The sequence below is a fragment of the Meleagris gallopavo genome, chromosome 3 (assembly GCF_000146605.3).
Source record: "Meleagris gallopavo isolate NT-WF06-2002-E0010 breed Aviagen turkey brand Nicholas breeding stock chromosome 3, Turkey_5.1, whole genome shotgun sequence".
In the NCBI taxonomy this organism is placed as follows: domain Eukaryota; kingdom Metazoa; phylum Chordata; class Aves; order Galliformes; family Phasianidae; genus Meleagris; species Meleagris gallopavo.
Genome location: NC_015013.2, coordinates 67,136,519 through 67,153,864, shown reverse-complemented (window position 1 = coordinate 67,153,864; position 17,346 = coordinate 67,136,519). Strand labels below are relative to the sequence as shown.

At 35.2% G+C, this 17,346-nt stretch overlaps 1 long non-coding RNA gene across 1 annotated transcript in view; it reads right to left on the bottom strand.

The window, feature by feature from the left end:
* LOC116216477 overlaps nt 1–17,346 on the bottom strand; it is a 183,009-nt gene that overhangs the window by 150,189 nt on the left and 15,474 nt on the right. The window contains exon 2 of the long non-coding RNA XR_004159292.1: nt 6,480–6,571. This is a non-coding gene — a long non-coding RNA (uncharacterized LOC116216477). The remainder of the gene's footprint in view (nt 1–6,479; nt 6,572–17,346) is intronic.

Here is a 17,346-nt window from a genome sequence, read left to right as displayed (position 1 = left end):
TTTAAAAAGAATAGTCTTCTGTTCTTCAATTTCAATCCATGAATTCCATAGATAAAAATAAGACAAATATTAAGTAATTTTTAATGATTTAATAGAATTCAAAAGAATCAGGTTCACTAGAATCTAACCATATGATATAATTAAACTGTCATAATTTTTCTAATAAATAAATAAGGACAGTATCAAAACCTAAAATAATAAACTTGGTGCATCATGTCTCTTTCTGGACAGTTTGACTGAGTAGGCTTTGAACTGTGCTTTCAATTTCTCCTATTTTATGAATTAGTTTTGTGTATCCAATCAACAGAAGAACTAATAGTATTAGACAATATTGACGGTAAACTACATGTACAAGGGCTGCTCTGAAAGTAATGCCTCCTATTTTATTATGTTGGCCCATGACATCAGAGGCAGATGCTGGTGGTAAGGCAGTGTAAGTTGTACCTTTCCACCAATATTCTGTTACATCTTGTTGCTGTGTGACAGATGGCAGCAGAGGGGCAGTCTGACACAATGGCATCTGACATGGAAGTGTGAATGGAGCAATGGTGCATTACTGAATTCCTCCATGTGGAAAAAATGGCACCCACTGACATTTATTAGTGCCTGCTAATAATATTTATGGAGACCAAACAATGGATGTGAGCACAGTAAGGCAGTGGGTGGTGTCTTTCAGCATTTTCTTAGCATTAACCATTCAAACCTTATGGAAGTCAGATTTATCAGTACCTCTAGTATTTTTTTATTCACCATATTACACTAGCCAAAAATATACAAGCAAGCTGAGTAAAATAATGATAAATGCTTTCTTTTGAAAGTTTTAAGCAGGACCAGGAGGGTACATTTCCACTTTACACACTGGTTTTCTGGAGCGAATTTTGCCATCTAACAGAGGAAGGAGTGGAACCATGGAAGGGCTCCTATGAACAACCTCATGCCCAGGGTGTCCTGCTAAGTGAACACGTTTAGCCTGGAGGGTGACTGCAACGCAGGGACTGTAGAAGTAGCTCCTGAGCAGTCCTGAGAGGTAACTTTTGCTGGGTGAATTGCCTTTAAACACTATGTCCTGGGAACACCTTGTAGTTGCTGTTATCTGTTTAAGTAAACACATGCCTTCACAGGGCTGTTTCACTGAAAAAATAATTTTGCTGTCAACATTAAACATTCTTCACAAAACAAATACATCTGCACATCACTGACATGTCAGAGCCTGGACAGCTGGTATTGTTCTGCTTTTTACTAGCTCTGTTCTGTGCTGGCGTATGATTCAAACTGTACAGTGCTTTCCATCAGCTTCTAGGTGAAAGTAGTTGTAATACCACTTGTTATGCACAGCAAATTCTCAAAGCAGCATATTCTGAAATATTTTAGCAAACATAGACCCCTGCAAAATGTTTTGTCCTTGCAAAACGTGACCATTACACCGGACCCACACAGTCAAATAATAGAATATATGTAGAATCAACTCTCAAATTATTAAATAATTAATTCCATAAAATAATATCTATTAAAATGAAGAATAACTCAATACTTCTGATAAGAAAAAAGTTATAATTAGTACAGGAAACTTTTTTACATTTTAAGCTTTGTACTTCTTTACTCAGATCAGTGAAATATTAGGATTTATATTAAATCCACAAAGAGGTTTTGCAGTATCTTACAGTGCTCAGGGGTTTAATAAAACTATTTATGCAGATAGTCTTGAGGATTCCACTTAATTAATTAACTTAATTAATAATGCTATATGTAGACTTTTAGACAGAACGTACACTCTGTCTAATTTCTTGGCACTGATAAGGTTGCCAATCTGCAAGAAATACTTCTGGAAGTAGTGCTTAGGAAAAGAATACCACTGATAACATCAACTTATTTTGCCAATGTCAAACAATCCGATATTCCTGAACTCTGTATTACCTCCAACACTAGCTTGGGTGAGCATAAAAGAAACATCTCAGCTGTACCTGCTTCTTCTACTTCCATGAGAAGCTAGGTACAACTGAAATCTTAACACTTAATGAGTAAATAATTTACACCTGCACAGTGTGTTCGTGACAGAGTCAAACTTGAAATATTTAACATATTTTTAATGCAGTCTGTCTTCTGCCATAGAAAAAGAAACACTTTCAGCTTCTAGAGATCAAAATATGTTGGCAGTATTTGTTGTTGCCCCTCAAATAGTCACAACACAAAATGGTTATCAAGTACAGATATCTATGATAATAATTTACCAAGTTAGAACAAATTAGAGAGGAATTTAGATCTTCAGCAGAGAGAGCTCTCAGAATTCTAAAGATCAGCAATGTATTTTCCATATATCTGTTTGGAAGATGCTATTTCATAATTTTTATAACAGCTGCCTCAGTAGGAGATGAGAAAACACTGCATTTTTTTCTCTAATGGACTCTGAAATATTCTTAAAATACCGAATTAAATATAAAAATATGAACATAGAATATCCAATTGCTCTTTTAATTCCTACATTTGCAACACGTATAGACACATGTATATTGTTTTGTTACACAGGATTTCTACTATTGTTACTCTCATCTTAATATAAATGTTATAATAAATTGTATTATATTTCCCCTACAAGATTAATTTATGAAACCATAGTGTGGTTGACGGTGGCAGCTGAACTCCTCAATGGAATTAATTAAATGATAATCTCCATTGCTTTGTAGCATAGAAGCCAATAAATGGCTGCTGAGATTAATGGCTGAGTGAGGCTAAAGTGTTTAAGGAATTTGAAACCCCATTTATAACACACACCCTACAAAGCAAGAGAGGTTATATCTATGCAGAAAACTGGAACATCAAAAATAAAACAAGAAAAATACAAAACAAGAAAAAAAAAACAAGAAAAAAAATCCTTCTCTTGTATCTGGAAGAGAAGCTTCTTTGTTTGACAATTCTGTAGCATATACGTGAACTCAGCTAGAATGTAAAAGGAGGCAGGAACGAAGCAAAATGTGTGCTGCCTCTTTTGATTGTGCAAAGCAAGGAGTACATAGGGAAAACACTTAAAAATATATTAGAATAAAGGGATATTACTGATGAAAAGATCAATATAATTTTTTAAATAGAGACTTTCTGAATGCTAGGATTTTATGTATTCAAGTCACTTGCCCAAACAAAATCTGGGAAATGATAAGGCTTGCAGGGCATGTGGAGAATTTTTTCTTCAGAGCAGCTACCCCACTATCCTTTGGGTGAAATTGCTTCTGCATCTTCATTGAATCTCTCTAGCTGGCAGAAATGAGATCTGTGTGATATTTAGGCTTTCTTTTAGCTTATGTGGAAGCAAAAAGAGTACAGGTGTGTGCTACAGCAGATAGGGTGCTTTCTCTCAAAGTCTGCCCAAGCAATAATTTTTCAATGCCATTTTCAAAAGAGTTGTACAAACTTTTGACAGCAACCATTCTATACCATTTGTTTTAAATTAACTGAAGGATGTTTTAAGCGCCATACACTACCTTCTCTCATTCCCTTTGCATCCAATATTCTCCTTAGCTTTGACTTCCTCTTATAAAAGTTTTGAAAGATTTTTTAAAATTCTTCTTTTCACTGTTTTCTTCTAAATAAATAACTTTAAAAATTTTGAAGTTTCCATTCATAAAGGGGTTTTCACTTTATTTTTCTGGCTATATAAAATTAATTAAGTTTAAAGTTAATGAAGGATAGAGTATGGGTTAAACTTGCTGTACCCACCCCACAGCGCATCTTTACAGCTGATGATGACTCATAAAATGAATTAATCGCCATCTAAGGACAAAGACTTGTTTCAAGATAACAAATGCATTTAAAAGAAAAGGGAAAAAAAAAAAAAGTGAAGTATATGCATCACTGCCTGGTCTGCTAGCATCTGTTCTAGTGTTATGCTGCATGAGAAACCTGCCTCAGGAGCAGATCTCTCTCTCAATCCATCTGTGTGAGAGGGAAAGGGTAAAAACCAGAAATCTCCCAGGATGTGTGGCCACTTCATCACTCTTTCAGAGCTTAATTCTTTAGAGCTTTGAAATAGGAAACATCAGGTCTGGTGTGGAAAAAGCAGAATTCAAAGGACGAATAACTCACTTCTGTTAGCATTTAATGTTTTTGAGGCAATAAAGTTAAGCTAATAAGTTCACTCAGAATTATTACCAGTAATCTTAGGTCCAATTATATATTTTAATCTATGAGCACTAATAATGAGCCAGAAAGGTCGTTCATTGCATTCTCTCAATATTGCTTTCTCAGCATTAAAGTCAGAAGTAAATTTACTTCATCTTATTTTCCTTAAGGCCTTAATTACATAGATGGAAATGTACTGCAATACTGCAAACCATTCCTAGACCTTCATCAGTAGTGTACTGGGTGGCCTTCCTTTAGATTTCTCTAACCTTGCACCACTCGCACCCACTTCTAAAAGCATTTTAGTTATAAAAGTCTACTGTAATGGAAACCATTCGACAAGCCGAAATAAAGATCAGGAAATTTGTTCATCTTGTTCAAAAGCCAGAAAGTGTTCAAAACTTAACAAGAATATTAAGGTTTGAGGTGGTATCTTTATTAATCATACCCTAATGTACACCAACTTAGAAAAAAATCTCAAATTTATTTCTTTTTCTTTTTTTTAAAACAAATCTTAGCTCTTGTTTTATTTGAAATATTCTAATTTTCTGGGAAATCAAATGTTGTAAGTCCTACATAAAAATAAATATTTTAAAAGAATATCTTTGGAATCTGAAAGCTTGAATTATTTTGAGCAGTTGTGAGGCTCTGTGAGTTTCCATCTCTTCCAGCAGATCTGAGATTTTTTTTCCTTTATTATCAAAAGATGCCCTTCTCCCTTTAAAGATGATTCTCACAATTCTCATATAAATGTCAGTGTATCCAGTAAGTAACCTGTGACTGACACTGTCTCACTCTCAGTCACTGTCAGAGTTTTATCCCCAGTGATAACTTATCACTTTGGAAAGCATTTTTAGACAGCCAGACTGAAACATATCAGGTGCTACTCTATAAATTCTGTATAATACTTGTTATCTTCTATATTTAATCACTATAATTTGATTCAAATCTCCTTTTAGGTCCTGCAACTGATGCAAACACAACATGTTTGATCTGAAGATTATTTAGCTCTGACACAAGTACTTCCCTGTTTCTTTTTTTATATACATACCTATAAGTATCGTTGTTATGACAGACCACAACTAAGAAGTTACGTTCTGTCATATCCCATATATTAGCATATTTCTCACTTGAATATAATATAGCTTACTTGTAGGTTGGCTGTTTGAAGTCCTAGTGCTTAACCCTCTGTTATGCACCATTTATTGGCCAGGTGGGATTTATCCCAGGTTTTGGCATTTGCCAGACATGAATCTTTATCTAATCTCAACCGAAATTCCAGCCTGAAAAAGCCCAGTATCTCTGAAGAGCTACTGAACATGCCTACAAAGGGCTTTAAGATGGAGACCCAAGTAGTTAAAATAAGGGCTGATGACGTGGCTAACTACAGGCTCTTTCCAGTTTACATTTGGCTTGTTCTTTTGTTGAGCAAAACAGAAAAATTACCATGTAAACAGGCTGTGAAGGGCTAACTTGCTGTAAGGAAGATGGTGACATGAGAAAAATAAATCTCTCACGTGGCAGGGACTTGTTCAACAGGTCAACAGCAGGAGCCCACAGGGTAGCACACCTTCTGCTGAGTTTGCCTGCCTTCCTCATTTCCACCTCACCATGCATTATGGCTGCACAGGACCTACTATCTACCTGACTGCTGTTGAGGAGTAGAGACAAATTTCTTCACACTTAATGTGCCACTAAGCAAAGCTTCCACCAGTTTCTACTTAGCCTTACACTTAAAATCAAAATCACAATTATTATTCTTAACATGATAATGCAGATCTTTCACTTTTTTGACTATTTGGGCTTATGGCTCTCTGACATACTCTGCACCTCAAATTATTTTGTAGTTTGGCAACTGGGTAATATAATTTGTGTTTTGTCTTTAGCAAACAAGATTGCTTGTTCCATCTCAGAGCGCCGGAGAAGAATCAGGTGAATCCCTAATGCTCAATTTTTAATCATTACTTCTTACAAAGAAACACCATTCCTGTGGGACTGAGGCAATTTCTCAAAAGAGCTACAGCAGCACTGCCCAATCAATTACATAAAATAATAAAAAATAGCTAAAATGTACTTTAAATATTTTCCTGCATTATTTATGCTCACTGCTCTCATTTCATAATAGTTACATAAATATGCAGGGCAAATTTCTTGATTCTGATAAACACTGCAAAACCCCGGTAGTTCCAGATACTTATATTCCACGCAGAATTCCCTTTGGCAGCCAATAAGAAAATAATAAAAAGTAGTTTACACATTTACAGGACCTTTCATCTAAAAGTCTCTAAGGGGCTTCAGAGATATGTTCAAAGTAACATTTTCATCTTACAGCTAAGGAAATCAAAGGCTAAAAAGATTAAAGCCCAAACCTTTAAAGATGTCTTTGGAATTAATGGAAGCCTTGAAAACCTTTCAGGATCGGCATCTAAGTGACTTGTCCAAGGATGCACCCTGTGAGCAACTGGAAAATAAAATACAGGTGTCATGAATTCCTTTTTCATTTATTTAAAGGCTACCAGAGAGGAATTACGTATACTGAGCAAATACAGCTAAGCAGCTTCATATAATATAAAAAAAAGAGGAATCTCCCTGTCAAAAATGAGTACTATAGTACTCATATACCACTCCAGATATGCTTGTTGACTCACGATAGCAAGTACAAACACACTGTGTATAAATGTGAATGATGTAAGGTGAAATATACATTTTTGTCATGCACTGCATTTTGAGACATCTCTAAATACGCAAGAGTTGCCATCATAGATCATGCATGTATGTGTGTAAAAAAAGTTGACTTTCAAATGAGGATCAGAGTCTGAAGTTGGATGACGTGGATATATCACTCAAAAAATCCCTATCCCAGCTCTTGTCTGGCTGTTGAGAGGCTTCATTTATGGTCCACACATATAACTTTACCGGTGTGTACCAACAGGAAAAAGGGAGGGAGGAGTCAGTACCCAAGTTTGTGCAAGCAAATGTTTTTTCAGAATTTAACAGAGATTTAGAATATTTCTAAACTTCATCATTTGCTGATGTGAATTCTTTCAGTAATTTTAATTAAAGATATGATCCTGCTTCTGTTGAAAATATCATAGACTTTGATGATATATGATTGAAATTAAAAGACATACATTTTATTTAACTTTCTGATATTAAATGGTCTGGTAATCAGGTCAAAACCTTTCAAGGAGAATTAAATTTATACTCAACATCAATCCTTTGTAATTTTGTACATACTTTACATATATAATAAATATATGTCACAACATAGAATTTTACTCTAGGATTAAGTCAAAATATTTTTATTATTAGCGTCAGCATTTGTTCTCAGGATTTTTCAAATTTCAGAAATGCTAATATTTTTTAGCTTCACACTTTGAAGAAAATATTGACAGCACAGAACACTTTGAAAATTACAGGTATGAAGAAACTGGAATGAAAAAGAAACCTCCTGGATGAGATTATTCACGAGGAAACATGGAAACACTAAACAGATCAAGATTTTTTAAACAGGAAGAACCTTGGAGCAGGTGAGATATGCATACTAGTTAGATACAAAGTTTATTCAGGCTCACAGACCAATCTATCTTCCATCACAAGATGGCATTTGTTTTAGAGGCTTCAACATCTTTTAGTTTAACTGCTGGTGTTATGAAATATTTTTTTGCTTTCATTATAAATGTTTGCTTTTGGGAGTTTACAATTCAGTGAGTAATATATTTTTTTCATGTTTAAACTACTTCTTCTTAAAAGTGATTTTTATTGAAAACATAAGTTCTGCATTTTCCAGTTGTGCCAAAAAAAAAAAGGAAATGTGCTTAAGGGGTGTGATTTGCAAAACAGTTAAAAATCAACTATAGCCTATGGTTGTAAATAGTATCCAAAATTAACAAACGTAAAAATATACTTGATATCTAAAAACTGATTTTAAGAGGTGACCCTTAGTTAATATTTACACACATTTTTATTACCTCAATTCTCAAGGCTATTCACCTTCTTCTATGTGGTATCTCAGTGTTTTTATGTATTACTTATGTTTTAATGTCAATCCAACCAAAGCTAACTTCATAAGCACACTCCTAATATTTGCCAATACTACTTTGACCTCAGTTCTGTCTCCTGAAGAATTCCAGTTGCAAATCTGTTGCAGAAGCACAATCAATACATCCCATGGTACCTCATTTGATAACCCCTTACCCTCTATATAATTCATTTCACTAGGCCCAATGCTTTCCTTTATAATTATTTACATAAGCACTGTATTCAACACATGTATCAGCTTCCATGTCAATTTTAATAACTAAAAATATTTGTTAATTCAGGCAGTGTGCATTTCTGTATATCTGTCTTGATTTGATTGCAATAAAAATATTTAGATGAAAAAAAAAAACAGTTTCAAAATGAAGATGTACAAAACCTGAGGTATCTAGTACCTCTTGAACCCAATTGAAAGCTTTTGTTCAATAGGGAAGAAAATACGTCAGAAAATTCAAAAGAACAAAGAAAATTCTCCTGTCAGTTCCTTTAATTAATCACTTTAACTCATGCTAAAACAAAGTAGGTTATACAGAAATGTCCTCCTACTAGCAAGTACTCTTCCTAGACCACAGGTTAAGGCATAAATTGCTTACAGTACAATACTGGAAATTCTTTTTTAGGCAGAAAAAACTTTTACAGAAAAAATGAGCTTTAATCAGTCACACACATATGTACAAGATCCACATAAAATAGCTGTCTGATCTGTCTTCCAATTTTAAACAAACACAATGCCTAAGGCTATCATACTCCTTTTCCTAGATGGGCTTTCTATTTTTACATGTTTGATTTTTCTTCTGCAGATAACATTTGAAGGTTACAGTCTTCATTAACAATTTCCTTCTGTTCACACACAGATGGATGACAGCTCTAATTTGAGAGTCATTTTGGAAAATTTGGCAAATTTCCTTGACACCTGCATGCTTCTTTAGAGACCACCATTGCTCTTTTGCACTCAGCCTGAACAACCATGGCTTTCTTACCTACTGGTAAGAAGAAAAACCACATTTCCTTGACTCTACAAAAGCAGAGATTAATACAGGGCTACAAGATGTTGCTTGTATCCTGACCCAGAAAAACAATAGTTAGCAATGGATTAGGTGGTTTCAATCAGTCACCTAACTTGCCCTCACACAGATGACTCTGTGGCCAAAAATTCTACAGTGCAGTTTTCTTGAATCCTCTGTAGAGTAGTAGTTCCATCAACTTTGAATGGGTTATTTCACTTTATTTCACTTGTCAATCAAATCTCTATTTAAAGCTAAAAGTGTTGCACTTAAGTAGGAATTGACACTAAAGCTTTCCTCATCTTTTGCAATGCAATGTTATATTACTACACCAATTATTCAAAGGCCAAGATAAGAATGCTGGACTTTAGAAAACACAGATCAGAACAACACAGTGTAAGATTTTATTTAAGATTCTCATTAATGACAATTACGATTAGCAAATCAGCTAATGCAAAATGTGTCCCTCCTTTAAATTTTGATTCAGCTGTAACAACTTATCTCAACCTGTGATGCCAATCTCATAACTTCTGCTCGTACAAATCTTTTGCAGACCCTTTTATTTTTGTTTTCATTTTGCGTAAGTTAAAAGACTTTTGCTAATAGATCTTTCACAGCACAGATGATGCCACTATAAAACTGTCTAAGAGAGCAGCACCTTCAGGCAAGATCACTGCAGTGCAACCAGTGTTAATGGAAACCTTCCCTTTAACTCCTCCAGAATGAAGATTTCACTCTCTCTCTCAGGTTGAGCATGTCTCTACAAGACTTATTTTACAGCCATGAATAAATGTTCACCTACATCCAACAGACAGGCTTTGAGGCACTGTGGATGCTTTGCAGTGTGCTAAAGGCACTAAGCGGGACATGGGACTGCTGAGCACAGCATGGGGCAATCCTGCAGAGAACACAAGCTGGTGCAGCAGGACCCACCCAATTTCTCTTCCTTGCAAGTAGTACAGAGAATGGCCAGGGGAAATAGGGCAGGATGCAGCCTTCCCAGCAGTCACTGAATGAGGTAATAACTCCTTGGCAGTGAAAGGAATTTCCAAGCAACCCTCAGGCACCAAGAACCAGTTCAAGGAGTGCAAAGACAACCCTGTATCCTCTTTTACACTGAAATGTCACACATAGCTGTTGTGGATAAAGGAGAGGTAACATGCAAAACGATTTCACCTAACCCCATACTATATGACTTGCTCAGTTTTCAAAGAGGTCCCTGTATAATGAGATTACAATGTTTCCTCTAATGTTTTCAGTATACCATTACTGATCCAAGCTCCTATTTTTTTTTTTTTTTTTCAAATGAAACAGAAAAGGATACACTCCACACACCAGCAATACCAAAATCCCACTCATGATGTGTATATTCAGTTAGTTTGTAACACTGCAGTATTGTTGTAAGGCACACTGCCATGAACAATCAACTTCAGGACAACAGGGTTTTAGATATTTTAATCACAATATATTTTTTTCCCTTGGCAAGACATACTCAACTTCCTGATAGCAATATTTAATTAATGTTGTCTTATGTTCTGGTGCAATATTGGTTGTATTGTTGCTGTTATGAAGTGAAGCACCTAGCAGTGGCAACATTCTGTACTTCTTTCACAAAAGAATGCAATTATAATAGGACAGAAGATAAAATAAACAAAAAAAAAGGAAAAAAATAGACAAATACATAATGGATAAAAATACACATGGTCATGGTTTAATTTTAACAGGGACTAAATGTAATTTCTCACAAAAATGAAAATGTATTCTATAATTCATAACTTTAATCATAGAATCATGAAAGCAAGTTAGAAGAGACCTCAGAAAGTCATCAAGTCTGGCCACATGATCTCTGATCTGGGAATTTGTCTCAATATATAATCAAACGGCTTTTCAAATTAAAGGATAATCATTGTACATATTGCACATATTCCTTATATTATCAATTTTACTAGGTTTTATGAGGATTGGTCTGAATGATTTTAAATGAGGGGAATTACCTTACTGAAATTTTAAGGTAAGAATTCTAAATGTCCAATGTCAGCAATTGAAAAAGGAGTGCATTTACGATAATATTAATGTAATCACTTTTATAAGGCAACACATTTTGATTTCTGCTTATCCCCTGCTTTGTTTAGAGATAGAACACTATCAGCTGCAAGGAGTCAGTAGCATCACAGCTACTATTACTGAGACTCTGTCTCTTCCTGCAAGAGAGCATATATTCTGCAGTGAATTCGATACGCAGCACTGCAATCCACAGCGTTTCCAACAATTTGCAGTCCCAGAGTACATGGATTATGAGAGAGTACATGTACAAGCATCACACATACTGAAGGCAGTTTTTAAAATTATTTCTAAATAGTCTTCAGTACTTCCTAGAATGTTTCAACAGCAGAGAGCTTTAGTGATATCTGCTAGAAGTTCTGTATTTTCCTAAGACACATTTACTAAACATTTAAAGTGTGATACCAAGTGGTTTATCTAAGTTATGAAAACTGAACAATATACTTCAAATCAACACAGAAGGCATGTCTCTGAAAGATCATACTTCCTGCTATTTTAATGTTACGATCCCTAATCATTCATGAAGATTACCAGTTGTAATCAGTGGGGTAAATTTAAAAACGAATTTGTAAAACAAATTCCACAAAATGAAATAAAAAACTCAATTTTGTGCTTGTAAATGTCAGTTGCAATTTTTTTTCCGTATCAGACACAACTACATATTCTGTGTATGTCAAGAATGTGCCATGAGCATAATCCACGTTTGTGGTTGTGGAAAATTCAGTGATGTTCTCTACTAATAAAAAAATACATTAAAAATAAAATTATATTAAATTTAGTTTCCACAGTAAGCAAGATCACTGAGGAGTAAATCAGCAGAACTCTACAGAAGCCAAAATATTTCTGGCCATTTGCTCAGGATCTGGCCCTCTATGTCTCACTGAAATAATTTTTTTAAATGATTAAGTAAAGTACTGCTCATATAAGGCATCGATTTTTACCATTGATTTTGTGCTGGCATTTGAGCCAAGCCTCAAGAAGCTTGAGCGCTTTATGTATTTACAGCTGTCTGTTGGCAAGGAATAATTCATTCCCTCCAAATAAAACATGCTCCTGGAGCTTATAAAAACAGCATTTTTCTAGACTAGATTTACAAACAGCTTTTTCGAATGAAAAGTTAGAAAATGTACTTTAAGTCTCTGAAACAAAAGCAAAACTCTGTTTCTTGATATTTTTGGTTTGTCAAACAAATAAGACAGATATAGATTATATTTTCCTCCCAGGAGAGCTTTTCCATCGGCAGAGAGCAAAGATCAATGATGAATCATCATCTCGTAACAAAGTATTTCCAGTGACAAAATGAAGTGTATTGTTTAGCGCTGTTGTTTAAATATGTACATAGGAAAATTTTAGTTGCCTGTCACTGCATTTTTCCTAATCAGACAAATGCATCCATCATTTTCTTTTTGACTGATCAGAAGCAATTTCAAAAACAGGTCCAGCACTTACCTCTGATTCATTTCAAAGCCTCTCCCTTAAAAGTGTCACATTCTAACACAACAGTAATTAATTGGCCTTACATTCAAAAGCTATTGCCTCTATGTGAGAGTATCACCCTCACAGAGACAACCATCTATATATTTGAATTAATCAGTCCTCCAAAATCTCAGCTAATGCAAAATTGTTTAAAAAATGACCATTTTCTTTTTCCTCTTTCTTACAGTGTATGTCTCCACCAATGCTGAAGTAGAGAATCCTCCTAACTACGAGAGCTTTGTCAAAAGGGATAGAATGAATGGTGTAGACAGTTATTGCACACCCTCCATCCATTTTGTCTTTCTACTGGTTTGAGGGATCTTTGGCTGAGCACAAGGCCCAGAGCAGACTATAGGAATACTAGTGTAGGTGGCTACCTATTCAACACACTCATAGACAACACTGTGGTGATGGTTGAAAACACAGCTGCTAAAACATTTTCTTTTAGGTCTTACAGAGTGACAGTTAACTCAGCATATGAGTCATAATTGTAATGATGAAGGGTTTCATTCCCATTTCAATTACGGAAAATAAATGAGACAGAGAAGGCAGAGTTCAAAAACATCAGAAAGTACCAAAGAGTCAATAGACGTAGACTGAGTTACAAACCTAGACCTGACCACAAAGAAAACTGTTATTTATGAAAGATGAATTGGGTTTGCTTGCAAGTTTTAGACTGACTGGAAGCTCCAGCAACCCCCCCTTTTCAGAACCTTTCACAAAAATAGCCAAAATCTAAATCTCAGACTGATCTTCCTGGCATCTATTTACTGGTGAACCAACTAAATAGTAATCACTGGAACTATGCATGACAAGCCCATTTTGTGCATTATTTCATTAAAAAAAAATAAAGAAGAGGAAACATATATACCACATTTCTATTAGCCACAGGTTTTATTAATCACATACTTATTATTCAGCAGACTGAAAGTTCTTTTTTTCCTCCTTTGAATTAACAATGGTATTTGGCACACCTTTTATTTCTGAACCACTGAAGAGCTGTATTCTTTCCATTTTAATATGCTGCTATTAAAGCCTCAGTAATGTTCAGAGAGTACTGACTACAGCCACATTCTTCCAACAATCTCGCCTTTTCCTAGCACTGAAGAGAGGTAAGGAAATGCCTTTTAAGACATTTAAAGATCCTGCCACTATAAGAGAATTAACAGCCACTAGAGCCTGTAACCATATCCTAGCCATCTACCAAACAGAACACACCAGGACCCCAGAAATTCTTGACAAAAATTTCTCATACTTTGACAATCCCTTTCTGGGGGCCACTGACACAAAGTAAAACAATTAATGTTTTGAAAAATTACAAGAGTAATTGCATTTTCCTGTTCACACATCCACAAAGTTTTTGCTAAGTACTTTCATTAAAAAAAAAATAATTTTCCTTTGATTGATTGTTCTCAGAGCTGTTGCAATATTGTCTTGAAATCCAAATTTATCAATTTTGGCAGAGCTGCCTGCAGTGTGAACATTCTCTAACAAAGTGTGAGGAATTTGTCTTGCTACTGTTTCTTTCTGCACAGCTCCTCTTTTATAAAATTACAGTTTCATTACAAGACTTTACATCACTAGAAGGTATGTGGTTCCAACTATCAAAGTAGTGTGTATAAGAACAGCAAAGAGGACTGGGAAAAGGAGGGCCACAAGGAGGATAAAGGGCCTGGAGCATCTCCCCTATGCGGAAAGGCTGGGTGACCTGGGTCTGTTCAGCCTTGAGAAAAGAAGACTCAGAGGGGATCTTATTAATGTTTATAAATATTTTAAGTGTACGAAGCAAAGGGACATGGTCAACCTCTTTTCAGCAGTCTGTGGGGACAGGACAAGGGGAAAGAGCCATAAGCTGGAGCATAGGAAGTTCTGCACCAAATACGCAAAGGAACTTCTTCACAGTAAGGGTGACGGAGCACTGGCTGCCCAGGGGGACTGTCAACTCTCCTTCTCTGGAGATATTCAAGACCTGTATGGACACCTACCTGCATAACCTCCTGTAGGGGGCCTGCTTTGCAAGGAGTTTGAACTTGATGATCTCTGGACATCCCTCCCAGCCCCTACAACTCTGTGGTTCTGTGAAGTCTAAGTGATATGTCAACAGCAAAACCAAATCCAGCCTACTGTTCCATCTTATACTTCATACATGAACTGACAGCTGAGGCTCAGGTGCCATAAATATATTTTCATGTTTTATCCCTTGTCTATATGCATTCTCCTACTCTCCCATTTCTTTCATACTGAAAAGCTGAGTTTCAGAGAGATTAAGCTAAGTAGCATATATTAACTATGGTTCATTACACATACCAATGGAAAAAAATATATTGGTTCTGAAACATAGAAGAGAAAAAAATAAGTGTTACAATAGCACAGGCATAAGTTCTGATTATATAAGGACTTTTTCAAGGTATTTTTCTCTTTATTAAAAGCTGATTTTTTTTTCTGATCTGGAAGTTAAAATTGCAACCTGCACAATATGATTCTTTAACTACTTTCAGCCTTACCAGCTTCAAAGCTTACTTCACAAACAAAACTGTAATTCTTTATCCAAAGCACAATAAAAAAATGTTGTTTTAACAGCTGAATATCTGATGACCATATTGCTTGAAACTTTCTGTTATTTAACTCTTCTCAACATTTAATATAATAACATGCTCCATTATATCTCTAATAATCAATGTAAAAATTGGTTTATTGAATGGCAGCACATTTATAGAGCATCCTTTACATTTAAAGACCTAAGCCAGCCTAATAACATGCCAAGATTTCCAGGATCCATTAATATGCTCTATCTGTCAATGCAGTTTTTGCTAAACATGGCATACCTTAGTCTATGACAAATGTCTGATTGATTATAATCAATACACTGTTCAAACCACAAGACATTTTTTGCAATGCTGTGTAACATAAAATGGATTTAAAAAAATGCAAGCTTGTGCCCATAATCCTCCATCAGAAACAAAAGACTTTTAAACTATTCTTTCACTATGAATAATACATTCTTCTAAAATCCTCTCAAAATGCAAAGGAGAGGCTCTAGAGCTAAACAGCTTTCACTAAAAAGATGATGTCAAGTTCAATATGGCTTCCATGCTCACAACTCATGCACATTGCAGCCCTTTTCCCCCACCCTCTATATGTAGCATACACAAGCCTTACCTGAACATTTTTAAAGCGCCATTACTCATTCTGCAGGAAGACTGAAATGATCTTCCCATTACATAACTAATCAGCCTATTTTCCACAACTTTTCACTAAAATGAAACAAATCCCATTACATTTGCTATGAACAAGATATGAGCATAAAACCAGGTAATCGATTCTCCATTGATTTAATGGAGACATCCAACCAAATTATACCAGCTGGTGATATGGGAAACCCTGTTTAAAAATGTCTGTATCACAGTAATTTTTTATTTTAAAAACAAAACAAAACCTTCAAAAACATTAGCCTTCATCGCTTTTATTATTTGCTTATGGGATCATTTCTATTTTCACAGGATTAGTGAAAAGATTTCAAATATGTTAGTAGCTCTGTAGAGGAACATGTACAGTTGAAAGAAGGTGTCTGAGTCCAAGTGAAATCTCAACTTAAATGCTGTAAAGAGGAAAGGAGGAGAGTGAAGGTCCAGGCACCAGTTTTTCTGTTGTACATTCAGATCCTATTTATTCTGCTTTTTTCACTGCCCAGCACCTTTGCAGTAACGTTTTTTTTTTTTTTTCTTACACCATTTTTCAATAGATCAACATGACAGAATACTCCTCATAGGATAAAATTGTACACTTATTAGTGGTCAGAGGCTAAAGGCTATCAGTGAAATTAACTGGATTATTTTGCTTAGGTCAAGGAAGGTTAACAGTAGAGTATGGATGTTGAAGAAATCAGATATAAAGAATGGACAATTTACATCAACAGAAAATTTTCATAAAGAAAATATAGTGTTCCATAAATGGGCTCTAGAAGTTTATCTTACATTTCTATGCTTGCAAAAAAAAAAACATATGAAAGAAAAGTAACTAATACCGCTGTTTATTTTCAGAGTGCAATCAGCATCATCTTTGGCCCTAGTGATCATAAGAAAGAGATTAATAGTGAAGTCCTCTCCACATGAATCAATTAATATATGCTTATAAAATAATCAGATGTTTTTAGTCCAGTCTTCTGTTTTCTGATTAATGCTTTTTATTAGAATTCAATGGAGAAGGGAATTCTGTTCCTTGATGGTTTAACTTCCAACCACAAATACCACTTCCACAGCCCAAAAATGGACACAGCTCTGCAAAGGGGATTAGTTTATGTGGGGGATTTTACAAGAGACCGAACTGAATACAGAAGTTTGAGCTGCGGTTTTGAGGCTCCATCAACCAAGTATTAAGTTTTACCTAAAAACCAGAATTTTCTGAAAGTCATTTAGACATAATACTGAGAGGCAATGAGACTGAGGAGGGCAAAGACACTACATATCTTCAAGAAAACAAACAAACAACGGCAAAACAACCACAGATTAAGACGAAGATTTAGAACAAGAATATTACCTAAAAGGAGCTTAGGAATCGAGTGGCAAAGTGCTTTTCCATTGACAGTCTCCTGCTGTGTACAAGAAAAGTCATTTTCCATTTTTCTAAATAAGTGTGATTTTAAGAAAGAAAAAGAAAA